The sequence below is a fragment of the Martes martes genome (assembly GCF_963455335.1).
Source record: "Martes martes genome assembly, chromosome: 4".
NCBI lineage: Eukaryota > Metazoa > Chordata > Mammalia > Carnivora > Mustelidae > Martes > Martes martes.
The window spans coordinates 103817967-103842442 of NC_137891.1; positions in this window are offsets into that span (position 1 = coordinate 103817967).

Here is a 24476-nt window from a genome sequence, read left to right on the forward strand (position 1 = left end):
ATAACAGCGTGAAACTACAAGAAAAGAGCAAATTAATACTAGAGGTGAGAAAATTTTCACAGTTTGAATCTGGGCAATTTAACTGTCTTCTAGATAGAAATTCTGAAGAAGAACACAACAGACTTCAGGTTTGTCACAACATATTATTTACAATGTCCAGTTTTAACCTAACTTTCTTTGTTCAAGCATAAACCACACCCAGAAATTGATACCAGCACTTTGTAAGAGGACTCGATACTAGGTCTAGCAGATAAAAAATACAAGAGAGCTACCAGAAAAGAGTTAAATAGATATATGTTCAAAGAACAAAATGAAAATATATTAATGAATATAGATTACCAGCAGAAATTAAAACTTAAAAATTGAAATTCTGTAGCTAAAAAGTGAAGTAACTGGAATAGAAATTTACTAGAGAGGCTAGCTAGGTTTAAAGTAAAACTGACAGAAAAAAGAAACAATTTTATAAAACTTTAATAGCATTCGATCCAAAGAAGAGAGAAGAAAAGGATTAAAGAAAAACTAGCAGAATCTCAGAGACTTGTGGAACAATATGATACAGTTCAACACACAAGTAATGAGAATTCCAGATAGAGAAGAAACAGAAAAAAAAAAAAAAGCCAAATCATAGCACTAAATATGAAGGTGTTGGGTAGATGGAAACACAAATTTGTAAGATTCCTATATACAATCTGAACTCATTCAATATTAATTAACTAAGCATATAGAGATAAAGATTTATATTGTTCTTCCTAGAAAAAATGGTAACAATTATGCAAGGACATACAGCTAGACAGCCCAAATCATGAGGAAATAGAAAATATGAATAGACCAATAATTAGTATAGAGATTAAATTAGTAATCAAAAACCTCCCAACAACAGAAAGCCAAGAACCAGATGGCTTCAGAGGTGAATTCTGCAAAATATTTAAAAAATTAATGCCAGTCCTTTTCAAACTCTTCCAAAAATTTGAAGAAGAGGGAATACTTCCAAACTAGTTTTTTGAGGCCAGCATTATTCTGATACCAAAACCAGACAGACACTACAAGAAAAGGAAATTATAGTCCAATATCCCTGATTAACTAGACTGCAAAAATCCTCAACAAAATTCTGTCGAACTGAATTGAACAGCATATTAAAAGAATCACAAACTATGATTAAGTGGAATCTGTCCATGGGAAGCAAGGATAGTTCAACATAAACCGATTGGTAAGTGTGATATACCATATTAACAGAATGAAAGATAAAAAATCGTATGTTCATCTCAGTAGATGCAGAAAAAAAACACTTGACAGAATCAAAACCTCTTTCATTATAAAATGCTCAACAAATTAAGTCTGGAAGAAATATACCTCAACATAATAAAGGCCATCTGTGACAAGTCCACAGCCAACATCATGCTCAACAGTGAAAAACTTTTTTCCCCTAAGGTCAGGAACAATTCAAGATTGTCCACTTTCACCAGTTCCACCAATGTAGCACTGGAAATCCAAACCAGAGCAATTAGGGAAGAAGAAATAAAAGCCATCCAAACGAGAGAGACCATACTTGAGTGTAGCGAAACCCAAGGAACACATGAATATATCTGGGAATGTTTTTCAAGCATCACTTTCCTATTTCACTCTCTCTTCCTCTTAATGCATCAGCTTGATTTAGTTATTCATTTTCTTTCTTTCTTTCTTTCTTTCTTTTTTTTTTAAGATTTTATTTATTTATTTATTTATTTATTTGTCAGAGGGTGGGGCGGGGGAGAGAGAGAGAGTGAGAGAGTGTGAGCACAGGCAGGGAGAGCTGCAGGCAGAAAAGGCAGAGGGACAAGCAGTCTCCCAGCTGAGTAGGGAGCCCGATGCGGAACTCGATCCCAGGACCCTAAGATCATGACCTGAACTGAAGGCAGATGCTTAACAATTGAGCCACCCGGGTGCCCCTAGTTATTCATTTTCTTGATTTTACATCATAACTAGTTATTTTCTTAGGAAATTTTATCATATCTTTGACTTCAAATACCACAAATAATTCTTAAATATGTTTGTGTGTGTGAATATATATATATATATATATATATATATATATATATATATATGGGAGAGAGAGTGAATTTTCTTCCTTAATTCAGACTCATGTTCAACTAAAACCAGTAACAAATCAAATGTTATATGTCTAAAAGTAGCCCATACTCAGCCTTCATCTTCCTTGCATGAGTTAGTGATAGCATTTGAATTGCTTACCCTGTCCCACCTTTGAATCATTTTCTTCACTTGACTTTCAGAACTCCTCACACTTTGTTTATTCTTCATTCTAGGTCATCACTTCACATCACATCAATTCTTTGCTGGCTCCTCCTTATTTTCCAGACTTCAAAACACAATTACATAGAGCTCAGTCCTTATGTGGTTATGGAAATGGAGGTCTCAAGAGCTGCCATCTGCAAGCTGGAGACTCACAGAAGCCAGTGGTGTAAATTTCAGTGTGATCCTGAGAACCAGGAATGCTGATGGTGTAAGACTCAGTCCTAGGGCAGGAGAAAAACAATGTCTCAGCTCATGCAGTCAGGGCAAAGAGAAAGAGTAAATTCTTCCTCCACTTTTTGTTCTATTCAGGCCCTCAGTGGATTGGATAATGCCCACCCACCCCCATTACTTAGTCTACTAATTCAGTACTAATTTCACCCTGAAACACTGTTACAGACACACTCAGAAATAACATTTGGCCAAATACCTGGGTACCCTGTGATCCAGTCAAAGTCACACATAAAAATAACCATGACACTACCTACATATTCATGTCTCCACAATTTATATCTTAATTCTGGTGCATTCAATAAATTCTTGAATGGCAAATCTAGTTTTTCCTCCTCCATGTAGTATATCACTAGGATGTCTTAGGGATATCTAAAGTTTAGTATGTTCAAATTGTCTCTTCAAAATTAAGCTCTCACACCAAAGTATTTATTCAGTTTTCCCCAGCTCAGTTGATAGATGTTTCATTCTTCCACTTCTTGAAGTAAAAATTTTGTCATTAAGTAACTTTTCTTTTGCATTCCAAATTCTTTTGCCTGTGATTTGAAAATATTTTCAGACTCTGGAAATTTCTTATCACTTCTACTTTTATTACTGTGGTCCAAAGTACAGTCATTTCTTGACCAGATCATGGTGAATACATGAAAACGTATCTCCTTGTTTCCACCATCTGCTCCTCTGTTCTCCACACGGTAGCTCTAAAGATACTTTCTTTTCTTTTCTTTGTTGACATGAGTTAGATTATATCACTCTTCTCCTCAAAATCCTAGGGTGGCATCCCATCTCATTCAAAAGATAAAGTTCTTATGTTGACCCACAAAGCTCTAGATGATCCATTAACTGTACCCTTTCAAACATTCTCTTTTTTTAATATTTTATGCCTTTTTCATTTGGCTGCATCCATACAGGCCTCCTCAAGCACATCCCATATTCCTAGGGATATTCTCACATTAGGGACTTCAAATGGCTACCCTGTCAATCTAGAACTTTCCCTCTCATTCCAAGCTCAGATAGCCTCTAACTTATTCCTTTGCCCACTCTGGGGTTTTCCTTTAATATTTTCTTCTTAGTGAGGTTTTATGACAGTATCATATAAAATTGCAACCTATCTTACACTCCTGATCTCTCTTGTCTACTTTTAGCCATTACACTTATCACCATCAAAAATACCTTGTGGGGGCGCATGGGTGGCTCAGTGGGTTAAGCCTCTGCCTTCGGCTCAGGTCATGATCTCAGGGTCCTGGAATTGAGCCCCACATCAGGCTCTCTGCTTCCCCTTCACCTCTGCCTGCTTCTCTGCCTACTTGTGACCTCTGTCAAATAAATAAATAAATAAATCTTTAAAAAAAATACTTTGTGTGTAGATATACATATATGTATATCTACACACATATGTGCATATTTATATATAATAGTTTATAGCATACTTGTGTGTGTTTTGTGTGTGTGTGTATATACATGTATATGTATATGTATATGTATATGTATATGTATATATAATTTCTCCCACTAGAAAGTATCTTCTTAAAGGGTTCGGTTTCTGTCACATAGTAAACGCTCAATAAATTTCTACTGAGTAAATAAAGAGAAAGGATCACCATCTTATTCCCCATGTATTCACCTCTTTGATTCTTACATTAGAAAATGAAAGTTTCACATGGAGATCATCAGTCAGAAATTTGTTCCCTCTTCCTGATCCCACGCCTTCAATTAATCACAAAGCTTTTTTCAATTTCATCTTCTTAATATCCATTCTTTCTATAATCATAATACCATCTTAGCTTATAAATTAAAAATATATTATGTATAATACTAGACATCTTTCTGCTTCTCATCTTATCTGCCTCAGATACATGCACAAATCTGCCAGAGTAGTCTCTCTACTGGTCTTGTCATTCCTTGATTAAAGTTAGTATCCTATTTGTCTTTCTAAACCCAGAATGACATTCAAGACATTTTACTTTATGGTTTCTGGCTATCTCTCTGTCTCAAACTGCTGAAATTCTTCCACAGATACCCAGTGATTTACACATAGTTTCTAAAACATACATAGCACTGTCTTGACTTGAACACATGCTATCCCTATGTATTCAGTGTCATCCCCTTCTCTCTTCATCTGACAAAATTATTTTCCAATAATCATCCCAGTTATTCACTTACCCTCTTGGAAGAAAAGCAAAATTCAACAAATATTAACCATAATAAATGTTACTGATCTCCCAGGCCATTTCATGTATCTAATGCATTTCACTATGTACGCTATGGCATTTGGTGCATATGTTTATATTAGCACATAGAATACTACTGGGCACTTACCCATCTGGAGGTCAACCTTCTGCTACCTTCAAAATGTGAAGTTTGTGAAGGAAGACACCATGTTTTTCACTGATGTATTCCTAATGCCCACCTCAATACCTAATGATAGATGGTCAAAAAACAATTGCAACCCACACAAACTGCTGTTATCACTGTGAGACAAAAAGGAAAAAAAATTCTTCCCAACTAAGATGATGACCATGTAGACCAGGGTTACAATTATGTAGACCATGAAGAGGATTTTCTGGCCTCAAGGTGTTCAAATAATGTAAACCTGCTTTGATGCCAGACTGGTTTAGAGACACAAATAATCAAAGAGCCAGCCCCTGCAGACAGTGCTTCATGGTTTATAGAATATTATCTTTCAGGCTAAATTTTCCACAGGCTTTTACCTCTTTGTAGTAGTAAGTGAGATTGAGATAATTAAATAAACAAAAAGGAGAATAAATAAGCTCTCATATCTACTTATGTCCCCTCCATCAGTGCCTCACCTAGTTTTAATCTGCTATAGATATATACTGACTAAGTTATCTCTTTCTTAAAAGAACGTGCATGACAAATAAATTATTGGAACTTCAAGTTATATTTTCTCATCTTACTCCTTCTCCTGAACTCATCACAAAAAGAGAAAACATTGTTTTTTAGATTAAAAGCACACTACCCAACAAAGCAATTCTTCCCCCCTCTTCTTTAATTTTCTTTTAGGTTTACTGTTACATAGATTGAATCATTCCTGTGGGTATAAACATGAATTTGATTTAAAAACCTTCTTTTTAAGCTCCCAGGCTACAAACAGTAAGAAAAAAGTAGAAACTATTCACATAAACAAACTTACTTGAAAATCAGCAATATTGTTGAAAATTTAAGATAAATTACATAATTTGAATAATAATGGAAACTTGTATAGAGTAATAATGTATCAGTACCTCGTCTAGCAATATGTAACACTATATTAACACTACATAGTAACGTTGTGTTTTCTGTCATTATGTTCATTATACACATGGAAAACCTGAGAAGAGATATTTTAATAACTTTAGTTTGTAAATATTAAATAGTTTTAACTTTGTAAATATTAAATAAATTTACAAATTCAAATTCACTCAGTGAAAATTGTAGCAATGGAAACTGCCTAATAAAATATTAACTGAAACAATATTGAATAAAAAACTATTAATATATATTTATGTATGTACAAATACATATGTTTCTATATTTATATATTTATCTGGCCCTTGAACAACATGGATTTGAATGGCACAGCTCCACTCATACAAGAATTTTTAAAAATAAGTACAGCACATGGGGCATTTGGGTAGCACAGTCGATTGAATGTCCAACTCTTTGTTTCAGCTCAGGTCATGATCTCAAAGTTGTGAGATCGAGCCCAATGTTGGGCTCTACATTCGACATAGTGTCTGCTTGAGATTCTCTTTCCTTCTCCCTCTGTCCCTCACACTCGTACATTCTCTCTCCAAAATAAATAAATAAATAAATAAATAAATCTTTTAAGAAAATAAGTAAAGTAGTATAAATGTATTTTCTCTTCCTTATGATGTTCTTAATAACATTTTCTTTTCTTTAGCTTAATTTACTGTAGGAATACAGTGTATACACATAACATACAAAATATGTGTTATGTTATCCATAAGGCTTCCAGACAGCAGTAAGCTATTGGTAGTTAAGTTTTTGGGGAGTCAAAAGTTATACATGGAGTTTTGACTGAGTGAGGGTCAATTGCCCCACCCATTGGGTTGTTCAAGGGTGAACTATATGTACATATATGTATGTGTTGTATGTATATGTACTATAAACATATGCATATTTTACATAGATGTGTGTGTTTACACATATACAGTGAGAGAGGGAGAGAGAGAGAGAGAAAGAAAGAGAGCACACACCATTCTGAAATAATAAAAGAGCAAATGTTAAAATGCATTTCCCACTACCACTTTTTAGCTTATTAACATAGAGACTTCTTCCACTTGGATCTATTGTCTTTCATTTTTCTGCTGAAATAGACTTCGAATAGCTATCCACTTTGAAATCCCCCAGCTTGCAGGACTATGTGCATCTCTGAAGTCATCTGTGACTTTTCCTCTTAAACCCTTCTAAACAGTAATTTCTATATTTTTTGCCTGATGTAATAGAAAAGAATACAGGAAGAAAAGCAAAAAACAAAGAAGGAAACAGATGTAAACTGATCTTATGTTTGCTGATATTTACAACATGTCATTTCTTGATTTCAACTTATCTCTCATTTTTGAATTGCAAAGGTCTTTGAAGTGTGAACTTTATTTGTAGACTATCACATTTATTATTCATGTTTTATAAATAATAAATGAAAGCAATAATAATGAAATAAAAATATATGAGACTATCTACTGCTAAGATGATGAAAAACTACTTTAAAAATTATTTGACCTAACAGATATATTAGCAAGAACAAAAAACTTTAAAGAAAACTTTAAGGAGTCAAACAAAATTGCAAGATTTACTTGTTTTTTTTTCATGGAGGGGAAATTGGCATATGCTGAAATGACAAATCTTTACAATTCAAGGAGTCTTATTAAATACACACACACACACACACACACTTGTGTAACCAAAACTCTTACCAAATAGAAAAATTTTATATAACCCCATAAAATTCATATTTCCCCATCCAGCTTATTCCCAGCTCCAAATCCATCCACTTTCTAAATTATTTTTCTAAAGATTTCTTTTGCTTTTTTGGATTCATATAAATGGATTGAAATGATGTAAACCCTGCTGTGATTACTTTATTTTGCTAAATATAATTTTTCAATTTATTCACAATGTTGTAGCAGTGGTACTTTATTATTATTACTATCATTATTATTATTATTATTATTATTTTAAAATCGTATTCCATTGAATGAATAAACCACAATTTGTTTATCCATCTCCTTATGATAGAATTTGTGTTATTCCAGAATGTATGACTACTAAAAGCTAAACATAAACATACTTATGCCAGATTTTTAGTGGAAATATGCTTTCAGTTCTCTTGGGAAAATACTTAGAAGTGGAATTACTAGCTCACAGAGTAAGCATATGCTAAATTTTTTAGAAAATTTTTAGGAAAGTGCCAAACAATTTATTTATTATTAATTTTCAGCAGTGCTTTGTATGCTTTAGTAAAAATGTATTCTAAATAGCTTTTCTATGTCTTTGCATTGTATTTTCATTTTATCAACAGCAATCTGTCATAAGTGGGAGTTTTGAGTTAATCATATACTTATCATTGGATTTTAATTGCTCTAGTAACTTTGAGGCAAACCTTACAATTTTTGATGGTGCTTCTTATAGTTAGTATTTTTTGATTTCATTTAAATCATAATACAGTTCCACTTATCAACCCACCATTTTATGCCTTTGGTGTCATATATTTCACATCTATAAATGTTATAAATCCAACAATACGATGTTACAACTTTTGTTTAAAGCTGCCAGTTTTTCTATTAAAAGAGCCAACACATTTCATTTGTGTTGTTCTCCCGTTCGAATATGTTCTTTTTCTCTTGCTTCTTTCAAGGTTTTTTCCTGTATCTGTAGTTTTAAGCAGCTAGAATAAATGTGTCCCAATTGTGGTTTTCTCTGTACTTATCCTTCTTGGGGTTTGCCATGCTGCTTGGCTCTGTCAACTCATGCTTCTCACCAACTTGAGGATATTTTTAGCTTTTCTTTTCTCCGCAAAGTTTTTCCCACTTATTATCTCTTTTCTTTCTCTTCTCTTTCTGAGATGCCAATTAAGCAGATGTTTTACCACTTGATATTGCCCCAGAGATTTTTGACTTCTTTGAGCTCACTGTCTCTGTCTTCTGTCATCCCTAATCTGCTGGAAAGTCCAGCAGGTGACATTTTCATTTTAGACATTGGACTTTTCAGTTTTCAAATTTCTATTTTTTCATACATTCCAATTCTCTGAGATTCTTTGTTGGTTCCTCTTTTTCTTTAAGCCTTGAACTGAATTAACTCAGGTGCTTGAAAATTCTTGTCTGCTAGGATCACCTAGGTAACTTAGTTGAGTGTCGGACTCTTGGCTTCAGTTCAGGTCATGATCTCAGGGATCCCCAGATTGGGTCCATGCTCTGCACAGAGTGCACTTGTCCCGCTCCCTTTGCTTTTCCCCTGCTCCCACTAGTGTATTCTCATTCTCTCTCAAATAAGTAAATAAATGAAATATAAAAAAAAAACAAATAAATAATAAAATTCTTGTCTGCTAATCCAATATCTAAGCCCCCTTAAGAGTATGTCTCTTTTGATTTTTTTCTCTTAAATATGAATAACAATTTCCTATTTCTTTCCATTTCAAATAATTTTTATTGTGTAGCAAACACTTGCAATAAAATGTTTTAGAGATTCTCGAATATGATACCTTCTCCCAAAGTATTAATTTTTATTCTAATAGGTAGGTAAATTAATAAACACCCACTTTTAATATTTGATTGTGTCAATTTTTAGACAGAGCAAGGTATCTACAAAGCTCTTCCAACTCAGGAGCTCAAATTCAAACTTTGCTTCCTCTGATGGCACAAACTGATTATCTCTGTGAAGTCTTTTCTGGCTCCTAAATGTTTCTTTCCAACAGGTTCTCTGCAGTTTCTCCCTCTCATACGTAGTTCAGAAGTCACTCAAGGATTTGAGATGCATTTATATGGAGATTTTGGGCTCTCCACTTGTGTGATTTCCTCCTTGATTTATTCCCTATCCTTCAATTTCCAGCCACCCTGAAAATCTCAAAAACACTTCAAACCAAAAGGATTGGACTTTACTGCTTGAGTTCGAGCTATCCAATTGTTTGTGGACAAGACAAGTGCCCGCAGGAAGAAAGCTAAAAAAAAAAAAAATGTGAGTATCAACCATATGGCTTCATTTTTTATGGGTTGGATCCTTTCCAATTTCTGTTTTTTTTTTCTTCACTCCACTACCATCAAACAATTTTTTCCTTAGTTTATAATTTTTATTTATGGAAAAATTGGTATGATGCAAGCTATCTCTATTACCAGAACCAGGACTCCAAAGAACTTCCTCTTGACTGTATATTTCAACAATTCAGTTCAGTATGTCTTTAACTTGTATTTATCTCAGTACTGCAATTAGGTTAGTTTATTTTTGTGGGTTTTGTCATTATTCAGATGTTCAGTGTAGCTGAACTTATCCTGCTTAAAATGGCACTGTACACCAAATTAATTTCATTTGCTGAATCCTACTCTAATAAATTTTCACTGATCTTCAGAGTTATTTCCAGTAACCAAAGATATTATTTTTAATCTGTTCAGAATTAAAATATCTCATGATGCCTTTTACTCTGGATGATGCATTTAAAATAAATTGGGAGCTACACTAGTTTCATATTAGGGCTATCTAGTGAAAATAATTTTATTTCATTAAAATAACTATCACCTGAAAATATAATTTATCTGATTTTAGCAATCAGACCCACACCCACAGTCTGTTGTATTTAATTGAAACTTGATATAATTTGTTCTCAGGAATATGAACACTAAACACCTTGGTGACTGTAGAAACAAAATAGTCAAAATCATAAGTGGGTACATTTTTCACGAGCAAAATCTTATTAATAGTCCCTGGCTGTATATATGATCTTTAATTGGTGATATAAAGTATTTAATTTTATTTTTAATTGAAGTTATCATGAATAGGGAAAAATTAATTCATTGAGTTTGACTAGTGTGTGACAGCAGAAATGAAATGAGTAAAATGTTTGCAGCATCCTTTCACTATTTTGAATCTTTCATGCTCAGCAGAAAATCAGGATGCTCATACTCTCTGCTATTATAGTACATAAACCCCAGAGACTTGTAATTTCCAGACAATCCAAAAGCAATTCTGTTTTAATGTAGTCAATCATGTATATAAAATAATTTTGTTTATAGCAGTATATTTCAGTTCATCCTCCTGAAATTTAACTTCTCTCATATTATGCAACTTATTCCACAATACATCTAGAAATTCTCTGATGCATTTGTTTATATGAATAGAGGAATCCAAGATGAATGGATATTAGCCCTTTCCTCTTTCCTCTAGCTAGCCCAGTTACAAAGAAAATTAATCTGGTAATTTTGGGCTTATCCTAATTCAGGTCCAGAGTCAGAAAGTCCAGTGTAGTATATAGGTTAATAAGAGCCAGAAATAATTTGCTGCCTTTTGACCAGTGCGAATACAGACCAAAAGACTTTACGTAATCCTAGAGACAAAGCTGATTATCCAAACCTCTCACCGTGAAAAGCCAATCTAGATAACTGCCCCTTAATATAAAACACCAATTTCTACTCCATTTACATTTTAAGATTGGAGTCCTATGAGTCTGACTCTGACTCTGTCCTTTGGAATATACCAGAGAGATTTGCTTATAGCTCTATGCCTGTGCCCAATTGCTTGTAGTTCTCAGTGCACAAAGCTACCAATCCTTGTTTCCAGTGTTACAGTGAACACACAATCTATCTTTTGCCAATAATTGGCACTGTATCAAAGATCTTGGCACACATCCAATTCATCCTTTCTTCCATCTCTGTCCCTGGAGTTTACTTAGACCATTTGGATTATAATGATAGTTCTTTAAGAACCCAAACTTACTGTCTTCTAAGATCTTCTCTCATAATAAGCCATTCAGGTCCTGTCAGGTGCTCCACCCCTCTGCAGCCTGAGCCTCCCCCTCTTTCCTTTTTGTAGGTTTCGGGATTGCTGCTTATATTTGCATACTGTATGTTAGGAACTATACTAGATACTTTTTTTGCTTTTTCCATTCAATACCCATTTTCATGGGGCTGGTACAACAGATGAGGGCACTGGAGTTATCAAGATTGAATATTGTGTCTAATTACATCCAGCTATGAAATAGTTGTCAAGATTTAAGACAGGTCTGTCTCATTCCTAAACTGCTACCTGCCTCTGATGACTCTGACTCTGTACATCACCGTTATTAGATCTCAATCCCATATTAACCAAAAACATGAAGAAGTGAGCTTTACTGAAGAAAGACATGTTAACATCACGTTAACTAGCACTAGCACATCACGTAGTTCAGCGAGTCAAACAAGATAAAAAATAAATGTATCAAGGTTGAGACCATCATACATTTTTTTATAAACAGACCTACATTTAAATACTAACGCTTATTACCTATATATCTTCAGTTAAGTTGCTGAGCTTTACAAAAACAAATTTTTTTGCATTTTTGATATGTTTGTTGATTTGTTTATAATTTAGTAAAAACAGCATCACCTATCTTGAAGATTTTTTGGGGGGGACTAAAAATGCAAGTTTAAATTAGAAAGAAGAAGTAGAGAAGTTAGAAATCTCTTGATAATGGTGAAGTTTTTTATCCTAGGGGAGAGACATCGAGAATTATTTAGACATTTAAAGTGCAACCCTATCTCAAAGACCTGTGTTCTCAGAAGGACTACTTATATGCCTAATAGAATCACTAACACAAGACTACCTTATTTCTCTTATTTCTTCTGAGAGAATAAGAAAATAAATATATCTGTATACATGATAAACTCTTCTTAGTAAAAAACTATTACAGTAGAAATCTCTAATTTTATCTTTAAAATGCCCCTTTAGCCTTTGTAAATGAGAGTATGAAGTGGTCATAGAGAAATTACCTTGGGCCAAAGTTTATATGCCTGAAAGTTGACATCTTCCTCAGGAACTTTTGAACAAATGCATGAGAACCTTTTTAGTCTCCATGGTAGAAAGATTATGAAATATAGGACATTCTTAATGACTCTGTTTCCATATATTTGCAGGATGCCAGTATAAGAAAATTCAGCCAATGTGTAGAAAGACATAGAATGTGATCTAATACTCAGTTCTCAATTCCTACTTTTTCTTGATCTATAAATAATTATGATGTAGTTCATCATTCCCTCCTCCTGAGAACTTGGCTTTGAAAACTTCACATATTTCTGGTTTTACTTCTTCTCTTACCTGCTCCCTTCTGAGTCTTCCTACTGGTTCTTCCTCCTCTCTTCAATCTAAACATTGGTGCTCTGGATTCAGTTCTAATACATCTTTTCCTCTCCATCTATATTCATTCCTTTGGTAATCTCATTTAGTCACTTTATTTTTTATTAAGTTTTTTATTTTAATAATACCTATATAGTTAATATACAGTGTTATATTAATTGCAGGTGTATAATATAGTGATTCAGGAATTGTAAACATTATTCAGTGCTCATCATGTTAAGTGTACTTTTTAATCCCTATCACCTACTTCACCCATCCCCCCACCCACTTCCCCTCATTTAGTCACTTTGCTCTCTGTGCTGATGACTTCCAAATTTAAATATCTGAACTCAACACTCATGTATCTTACAGCTTACTCACCATTACCACTTGGATATTTAATAGGTAATTTAAACTTAACATGAGCAGAACTGAACTCCTTATTTGTCCTCCACCCCAAACCAGTTCCTCTGTACTTTTCTGGACCAGAGAGAATAACAACCATATTCTTCCATTTCCTCAAGCCAAAACCCCAAGAATCCCTCATGATTTATTTTTTATCTTATACCATACCTGTTCTTCCAGTAAAACCCATTGACTCTATAATCAAGATATAAGCGGGCTCCAACCACTTCACACCTATGTTATGATTCTTGTTCAAGTCATAATCATTTCTTTCCTGGAATAATTCAGTAACTTCTGATATGGCTTCTGTCATTTTCTGCTTTCGGCCCAGTCCTAACAGTTTACTCAAAGTGATCCTATTAAAAATAAACCAAGTAATCACATTCTTTGTTACAATGACTTCTCCTCTCACTTAGAGAAAAAGCCTATCCAGTCACTGTCTTAGTCAGGAAATTCTTGATATCCTGGCATCTGAAAAGAGCTGAGGTGGGGGTGAGGAAAAAAAATCCTGTTATCTGCCAGACAAGCATTTCAAATTGAAGAAATGGCAAATACAAAAACCTTGAGATAAAAGCATGCCTTGATGTTTAAAAACAAACAAGACTGGCATGGAATTTGAACCCAGACAAAACTGTGTTCAACTTTTGTTGCTACAAATTACTGACTCTGTGACTTTAGGCAAAACTGTAGAAAGGGCAGTAATCAGGATGCTGAATGCCAATGGGAAGCTGTTTCTCAATTTCCTCATTTAATAAATATTACTGAGCACTTTTTATGAACATATTATAAGTTAGATGTTCTAGACGCTAGGGATAGCAAGTGGACAAGGAAATAAAATTTCTTGTCATGTTTTAATGATGGGAGAGAGATATTAAACAAATTAAATGAGTAAAGTAATGCTGGATAGGGAGAGTGGAACAGTGTGAGTGGTGTTTGTTGCCATGTTTGTAATTTAAGATAGAAATAACATTTGAACCCAGGGTTATAGGAGTTCAAATTCTATTCTCTTCACAATCTTGTGATAGTGATCTTAGTCTTGAGATCCTTAACATCTTCAAAAATGTCCAGAATGTAGTAGGACACATGGCTGGTCAAAACCTTTCTCATTAAATAAAGTTGCATTCTGCCATGATTGCAATGAGAAGCACAAGTACAGGAAAAACGAGGTGGAAGAAGAGAAGAACTGGAGAGCAGACTTTGCTTGATGAACAGGTGTGGCAATAACACTGGCATTTCCCAGCTGGAAGTAAAGGAAATCTGATCAGGTTTTCTTTGCATGAGAAAATGAGGTTATTCCTTACAGAAATAACAGTGACTTCTTTTCCATGACCTGGTTCCATGATCAAAAGCTAAATGCAGATGTGTCTCATGGTGGTAACCACTTTTTAAAGTAACATCTTGAATTTTATTTATTTATTTATTTTATTTGCAAAAACATATTTATTAAAGTACCATTATAGTAACATTAAATAAAATGAAATATTTTATCCCATAATCCTACCACCTTAACTAAACAGATGTTCATATTATATATATAAAATCAAATGTGTATATATTTATATTTATGGTTGTAGTCATAGAGTATGAAACATTTTGTATACTGCTTTTATTACACTTAATTATCAGGTAGCAGGTGTATAATATCTTGCTAAATACTCGTATTATAGTAACATCTATACACTTTATTCTTTTCTTTTAAGACTTACTCCCTTTTCTCTCTGTCAAGACTCCTACAACCAGTTTTATCATGATTCCAAATTTATGTTTCTCAACACTGGCTACAGAGAGTTTTAAAACACAAATAAAATTGCACAGAAACCAGTACTAAAAGGTCTAAAGAGTCTGATTAAATTGATCTGCATGGGACTAAAATGTTGATTTTTATTTATTTTATTTTTATTGTTCTTTAGTTCTCAAGGAACTTCGGACACATGGGCAGAGTTAAGACTCCCTGTGATAAATGAGTAGCTAGCACATTCAATACAGTAGTCTTAGAATTCCTTGGCTTCCCGCCCACACCTGGTTATTGACACCTCATGTACCAACTCCTCACTCCTGACCACAATTTATAACCTTACAGCACTTAACTCTGATTTTCATTACAACAGTTCGGAGACTCTTAATAAGACATATTATTTAGGGAAGAAATCCGGATATAAACCTGATTCCCTGAATATGTACTTCTCTCCCCTTTTGCATCAAGAATTAACCAAATTTAAAGCTTTTAACAGTCTGCTTTGGTGTTTCTATTGATCAAAGCTGCCAAATATAACGGGCACTTTTTTTAAAGATTTTTTTATTTATTTGACAGAGAGAGAGAAAGAGAGCAAGAGAGGCAACACAGGCAGGGGGATTGGGAGAGGGAGAAGCAGGTTTCCTGCTGAGCAGGGAGCCCCATGCAGGGCTCGATCCCAGTACCCTAGGATCATGACCTGAGCAGAAGGCAGACGCTTAATGACTAAGCCCCCCAGGTTCCCCTAAGTGTTATTTTTTTCTGTCTTAAAACAGTTGGTCTTCATCTTTTCCTTATTTACCACCTGGAATTTCTACATGGTGGATACTTGCTTATTGATATTGTCAATTAACACTTGCAATGCAGTGAATATACACGTTTCCTCTTGATGACATCCAAGTTATCCTTTGCACACAGAAGAATTTTATAATTATGTTTCCCACAATGAAGGTAGCCAAAAGCATCTCTATATGGCCACAGAGACATAAATTAATTAAATTGCTTAAAATGAATGATTGCAATCTCACCACTTTGATTATTTCATTTGTGTTCATGTCGTTCATGTGACAAACACATACACAACCGAATTCTACCCAGTTTTTGCCTTTAATATTGATGCAGTGAGACATCTTATCTTTTACATATAAAAATAACATATTTTCTCTTTTATTGCTTTCTGTGACTATGTGAGATACCTAAACTTATTGTGGTAATCACTTTACAGTACATAAAAGTCAAGTCATTATGCTGTACATGTTAAAGTTAGCTAGTGCTGTATGTCAATTATATTTCAATAAAACTGAAAAATTACATATGATGCAATTAGATAACTAGATATTACATTATAATTATAATTTATTTAGAGCATTTACTCAGAATGAACAAATCCTGAACTTAATAACAGAGTAAGCATACTGGGTAAAACCATATTCATCCAACTTTGAACAAAGCGAAAGACATCAATCACTTCTGAGAAGAAAAAGAGTTATTTAGAACATTTTGATAATTTCATGTAATCTTGCTAAATCAAAACCAGTGTTCCACTGTCATGAGGAATTTAACAAGCAGATCTGAATGACAGGAGAACTAAATTTAGATTCTGTGAATCTAATTTTTTGATTTCATAATTTAGTGTGATTTTCAAGTTTTCTGATATTCTCAAAGTATCTCTTACAGATGTTACTTTAGAGAAGTAACTCATCCGTTGATATCAAAAGAATTTTTTTCCTTAATATTAGATCATACAATAACCCTATTCATTTTCTTATATGAGGTAACCAAATCCAGCACTGGTACAGGAAAAAGACATATATAAGTCCCTCTGGAAACTATTATAGTTTTCTCACTAGTTAAATGAATTGTGTGGATTCAATTATTCTACCAGTCACATTTCATGAATGTCCTACCAACATCCCTCATTCAGTGGCATTGCTACATGAGAAGAATTTTAGGAATTTAGGGAAAGAGAAAGCCAAAAGAGGAATAATAATGAAGAGCTACAAAATTGATATCCCTCCTACATATCTATGCCATATATGAAAAATAATAAGTGTATTTTCTTAGAGATTTTTTTGGCACAACATGGGTATATGTATATGCCCAACTCATCAAATTATATACATTAAATGTGGGGTTTTTGGTATATCAATTTTACATAAATAAAGCTGTTAGAAAAGATAAATAGATAAAAACCACATGTAAATTTCAGTACTATACTGAGTAGTTTTAATATAGTAATAATAGAAGAAATAATAATAATGAGTAGTAATAATAACATAACAGATAAAAATTTAGAATTCAGTGTTTTGTGACTTAATCTAATTTCAACTCTGTTGTTATCTTACTGCTACCAGTAATTCTAGAAAATATGGACCTAAAGAGTAACATGCTTAAACATGCTTATGCATGGACAAAAGCCCAAGGAACCCGCTCTGACCTCCCTCTGAATGTTTTGAGACCCCATGGAACAGTCTCAAGGGCCAAAGGACATTTTCATTTGGATCCCATGCCTTCCACTTTAGGCCATGTCCAAGGTATCTGGGATACCTGAATTCCTTGTCCAAATGACTCCAAGCTTACTTCAAGGTTCTGTCCACTTCCCAGGTTCAAAGAACTGAGTATGAAGCCAAAAAAAGCGTAGTTACTTGCCTGAGTGTTGACAGAGCTTGGACTGCAGAAACAAGGTAGTCATACTGATATAAATGGGTATGGATGCTCACATCATGGTCAAAATGGAGTGAGGAGCTGGAAGATGAGAGTGGCAGGCTTGGGTTGGGAATTGCCTCCTTCTGTGCTATCACATCCTAGTGAGGAAAACACAGGAGTCTGAAATTCTGCATTTTTTAACCTGGCCTTCTTCTAGATATTATGAAGAGCCACGTACCAAGTCAGAAGTTCATTTGGAAACATAGGATGAGGACCTTTATTGTCACTCTTGCCCTGGACCTTGCAAATACGGATCTGGATTCTGATGTCTGTAATTGGAGGGTCACAGTCCAGGTTGTAAATACCGAAGTGCTGATATTGTTTACACATTGGAAACCAAAGAAATCCAAAACCAACATACAGTGAGGTGGATGCCCAGAATCCATCACAAATGTTTCCCAGTCAGCAGCAAAGGCTCAAGCATCATATTGGCTAAAAAAGCTATACTGAATATAACAAATGGTCTCTTATTTGCACTCTGCTTTTGAGGAAAATCTGTTTTTTTTAATAAAAATGTGGTATTTTGTCATTTTTATTATTTCAACCATGATATGTGTGATCTTTTCACAAGTTAAGTTACTAACCGTCTATCACCAAATTAAAATAAATTTTAAAAAGTTCAACATATGGAGGTGTTCATGGGAGAGAGAAAAATAGAGCAAGAAGTGCAATGAACTGAAATCCTTTCTATGGCTGTTTTAAATTCTGCTCCACATCACTGTGTATGGAGATATAATTTTGTTAGGAACACTCGGTTTTGAGATTTTTTGTGTGTGCCTTTAAAATATTTATTCAGAATGTATTTATCCTCATTAAACTGAACAGGTTATGTCTTTAAATACATTAGTTACAACTATGAGGCTAGAAAAAAGTTGGGATTCTGCCAATGTTCCCTAAATTCATGTGTTCATAAACTGTCTTCTGGCAAATAGCAGTTTAATAAATAGAGACTTAAGAGTGATGAGGAACCTATGTTCTCTTGAACATAATATAAATTGACTGGACCCAAGTTTGTGTACTCGGCCTTTCCTTATCCATTGGTCCCAAAGCTCTCCTGAGCCAAGTGGCCATATCCCTAGGTCTCTGTTTACCCCCTATACTGTGGACAATCTTCTTTTCTTCAAACATCTCTCAGAGTGTGTGTTAACTGAGCATCTGAAGTTTTAGAATAGAGAAACAGGGTCTGCAGTCTTTACAAGTATGCCTTCATGTTCAAAATCAGAAATCCCAGCCACGTTTCCCCAGAGCCTCTCGGTGGCTTAGCCTGGCCCTGCTGTAATCCCTGTAGTGCATCAGTGTTACTGATATCCTTCTCCATTATACTGAACACGAGGAATATTAATGTAACAAGTGGGAAGTGAAGGCTGTCCATTTAATCTTTGTATCATGTAGTTTATTTGATTACTACCAGGGAGGATAGCTGAAGTCATGGCCACCAGAAGATTACCAAATTTTGCTAAATAATTAAACAGGGTCTGAGAATGGTTTATGTGTATTTAAAAAGTGTTATTCTATTCATTGCTTTAGTTGTTAAATTAATCCCATATGAATTAGATATACACAAAAGGGATTTCTGCTGTGCTACATACTTGCAGAAGGTGACAACAAATCTGGCTCTAAGTTTTCTATTAATTAACAAAAGAGAGAAAAGATCATTCTGAACCATAGATAAACTCATCCTCTAAAAAAACACCTACCCTACTCTCCAGTTTCTGCAATCGTATTTTTTTTAGATATCCAAAATGAAGTAAAACAAAAACAAAAACAAAAACACACATTTCACATGCAGTACGATCATTGATATTTGAGACGACTTCCAAAGCAAGAGTGGTGCTGGTTAACTTATCTTATTAGTAGCTTCTTAAGCCTCGGTCCTCAGTTTCTTCAAGTCAATTTAGCAAAGCTGCTTAGGATTGGTATGGCCCACTACTTCATTCCCCACCAGGGAAAAGGAGAGTAATCTTAATGCTTAGATTAACATGTGATCTTTTTTTTTTTTTTCCTCCAGCCCTGCTCATGCATTAATTCATTTCTTCATTAATGCATTTATTCAATAAATACTAAGTGAGTGTCTATGGGCAGTGTTTTAGACATGAGCAAAGAAAATAAAAATCCCTGGCCCGAGAGATTTTACATTCTAAGGTGGTGGTAGGCAGTGAAGGTGGGGATGAAATGTATAACAAACCCAGAAGCAAAATACACACTTCATCAGATGGTAATGATATTGCTAAAAATATGGCAGGGAAGAGAAGTACAGAGTGCTGTTGTGAGTAAGTCTGAAGTTTCAAATACTACAGTCAAGGAAGGCCTCACTGAGATGGTAACATCTAAGAAAACATTTTAAGAGGTAAGTGAAGTTCAGAGGAGTAGGAGGTAGGATCATAGAAGTAAGCAGGAGCCAGATGGTGTAGATTACTGTAAAAATTTTGTTATTCACTTAGATAAGAAGTCACTGAATGATTCTGAGCAAAAGGGTGCTTGATTTTATGTATATTTCAAATGGATCATATGGGTTGCAAACAGACTGAAGTGGGAGGCAGGGCAGAAACAAGGAGACCAGATAAGATGTTAATACAATAATTGGTGTGAGGGATGACGTACCTCGGACCAGGTGGTAGCAGTGGAAGAAGGAGAAATGGTTCAGCTGACATAATTTATGGGTGAATCATACATGGTATGGATAAGAAGGAGATATATTGACTGACTAGGATTTTGGACTAAAGAAATGGGCAAACAATGGACTTTCCGTACACCAAGTTGTGTGTTTTCTCTAGTCACATTCATCTGAAATGGAGGCTCAAAATGGGCAAAAATTGTTGTTGTTTTCCTAGAGTTGGGGCTTTACCAGGGAAGTTATTGCAATGAACTTGGGAATATAATAATTTAAGATGGCAAAGAAGCCAAAATAAAGACTTGAAGGGGATGAAGAATAATGAAAAGATAAATGATTTACCCTGGTGGGATCAAATGATTGTTGGAGTCAAAGCATGAGAAGAAAATGGGCACCAGGTAAGACAGTGGATACAAATCTGTGTGTAGAAATTGAGACTATGGAAGAGTGCAATTATTGTTAATGGCAAATCTAGGACATCATTACAGATAGGACTGAGTAACTCAGTGAAGGTATATACCTAGGACAAAGAGTAAAGAAAATGATGTGTCTGGATATTGAAATCAAGAATTATGGCAGAACTGATTTCAGAGATAAACACAGAGCCAACAACTAAAACCTTCAATGAATGGAGGAAAGTCCCAGGCAAATAGTCAGAAATAATGCTGTTGGAGTGCTAGTGGGTGATATAGTGTGATGATGTGAGATTCAAAGTGAGAAGACCTTATATTCCACCCTGGGAGACAGGTTCACAAGAGAGAATTAGCCATATGAAAACTCATTAGAAAAAACTCATTAGAAAACTGAGTTTTTTGTAATAACTGGAGTAAATGAAAACATACTGTAATAGCTTACATAAACGTGATGGAGTCTCAAGTCACAAAAAGAGAATGAAAAGATCATAAAAATATAGATTTTAAAAATATACTTGACAAAATTACATGGAAGAATGAATATGGCTAACTAGAGGGTGATGAGGAATCTTCTGTTTGGAACATGGTTGAGATGCCTGTAGTACATCTACATGGTAACCAGTGAGTAGCCTGAAACATGTCTCTGGCGCTCAAGCAAGCAATACCATATCAGGAGTCAGTGGTGAGAGCAAGCCAGAGAAGCCCATGGAAAATTTTGAAGTGAATGATGAGCTTCAACAAATAAAAAGTTTGTTGAAGCAATTCTTATTATTAATATAATATCAGTAGCAATAGTGGTAGTTATATACAGGTAGCTAGTGGTAATACTAGTAATGAAAATAAACTACTAATTAAAAGGAAAAGTTAAATCAAGAGCTATTGGTTTATTAAAAATCATGTCCTGTATTTTATTTGATTGTGTTAATCTTAACATCAAGCACATTGCCTGGGTCCCAGCAAGCATGCAATAAAATATTGTGAAGTAGAAAAAATATATATATCTGAATGTTTTTTCCCTGAAAGAGATGACCAAAGCTGTGCATAACTGAAACAGCTTAAGTAAAGTTCAAGAATCTTCTACTGTGCATAACTGAAACAGCTTAAGTAAAGTTCAAGAATCTTCTGCCTTACCCTTGGTCCCAAAGTTTTGCTATTTTATGCTTTAGAGTAGTTTAGCAATCCGTGTATGACTCAGATCTCTCCTATTTTCTTGAAACATGTCATCAGAATGATCAGAACCATGTCAGGGGAGCTAGATGAGAAAATCAGAATAAAAACAAGATGTCAAATCCACCATTTTTTGGTTGTAACAATTATAACTAAATAAGCCCATATGTCTAATGTCCTTCTATGATTTGTCCTATTTTTTTTTTTTCCTTTTTGCCACATCTCCATACTTAGGTAAATCCAGTAGTGACCAGTTTAGGCTCAAGATGAAAGTCTCAACACATGCATTTTGCAGATGGGGAAAATGAAAATCAGAAGAGTTGTTATTTATAAAGAGCTAGATAACAAATAAATTGTGGAGATTTGATGTTCAGTTATACTTGCTAACACCAGAGCCCAAGCTTTGTCCATAGAATCACATGTCATTCAGAACTAAACACTATTCTAAAATATACCCAATTTATAGTGATTTAAAATTTTCCTCATTTCTTCTCAAATCATAAACCTAGGAACTCTGTTGGTAAATAGCATTATGTCATAAAGAGTATAAACTAAATATAAATTATCTAGGCTCTATGATATCAAACCATTTGAAAAATCTTACATTTATGCAATAGGATTTATCATACAGATTATGCTCATGATAGAATATAAGGAACTGACACTAATAATTAGGTAAAGATAAAATTTTGAGTCAAATATTCATGTTTCCATTTTTTATATGATATTACAAAATGCCACAATTCAAAACAACATGTAAACTATGTTTCAGTTCTGTTTAAATTATATTATAAATTTGCACTCTGCCAATATGTGTTTGTATGTATGTGCTGATAACTTTTATTACTACCTATTACGTAGTGTATTTATCAAAGTTTAATTCATTTTTAAGAACTATTAAGAGTGTAGTTAGCTGGGACATATTTTAAATTGTTTTGACAAGATGTTTTAAATTGTTTTTGAGAGACGTTTGACAAACTAAAAACAGGAAAGTGGCATGAATTATAACAATATTACAATAGCATGCACTATATGTAAAAAAATAGTATTTAAAATGAAGTTTGCTGTGCATCTGGCATTAGTTTTATTCTCAAAATTCATGGGAAGAATCTCTAAATCTTTCTATTATAAAAATAAATCAAGGAAACCTCATTAAAAATGGAGTCTGAAAGCCTTGAGGGGGGTTCACTCACACATTACCACTCGGTCCCAAACTAGAGGAAGCTTGCTTTACACGACGTAGCAGGAGGAAGGAAGAATTTCTCCTTGTCCAACAACAGCTCAGCCAATGAAAAACAGACACTCTCAGCCAATGAGAACCTGTCAACATCATGAATTCTGTAACAGCCCCTCCCGATTTCCCCCTTTCTTCCATATAAGCAAGCGCCTCTTCTCTGTTCTCCAGATTTACCTATGGTTTGCCTTATAGTCTGCTTGTCCTGAATTAGAATTCTCTGCTATTTTCCAACAAACTCATTTTGATGGTAAAATAACTGGCTCCTTCGTTTTCTAAGTTAACACTATGTAACAAAATTCTACTTCAAGGAGTGCTACTTCGTTCTGATAAATTATTAAGTAGACTCCTAAAACTTGGAGAAAAATATCTAAGAGGATTAGCCAGTCAGTAAATCAAGTATTATCTACCTTTAATATGTAAGGGAATAGTAGGTAAGTTCCTTTTTCTTTTTTCAACCACTATAGTTTGGTTAATTTTCTGGTATCACATTTCAAAAGGATGACATTTCTTTTTCTGGTTTATATCAGGCCAATCCAGGTAGTCTCATCTAATCACAAAGGTGTTTAGGGCTAATGGATAGGTTATAAGCTAGAATGGGGGGAAAAGGATATGAAAGGAGTTCAAATTTGATAGATGTTGAGATAAAAACTTCTTTAAAATCTGAAATGTGCAGACTTGGTTAAATGGAGTAGATTTTATAAATGAATGCGGTGATGTGATTGAACACAGTGGGGAAACACTGTATCCTTCTTTTTATTATGATCCTCATTAAAAGGAAAATAGCAAAGGCTGTTCCTTGTAAAATATATCAAACACATATGCCTCTGTAAGTTTTTAAACTTGATAAGGGGGAAGGAAAAAAAATAAGTTGGTAATGAAATGAATCTTGAACTTCAGCAGGCAAGGTAAATTTGATGCTTTGAATGAACAGACATCTTGTTTGACTAGAAATGATCATGGCTCCAATTTCTTGTCAAACATGTTAGCTTCTTGCTGTCAGAGAATGCTATTCCATTTCTGATATTTTAGCATCAGTCTTTTGCTATTACAAAACCAATGCCGTTGGCTGTCAGGGCTTTCCAGTTTCAATTGGCAGACTTATCTGTCTTCGGCAGGATTAGACGAAGTATTTCTCATTCAGAGGCTGCTCCTGTGGAAGACAGCAGCAGCCCCAGGAAATTTGAGTACATTAGCTTCAAAGGACCTGTCTGCCACCCTTCTGACAGTACGCTCAGCAAAGTACCTTCCAATCTCCTGCTCCTTGGGCAGTTTTCTCTGCACTTAAATATGTATTCTTGGCATTACATAGAAACTTCAGCAATTTCTACGTTGTAATATTTATATAAATACAAGAACAAGCCATAGATTTTCACT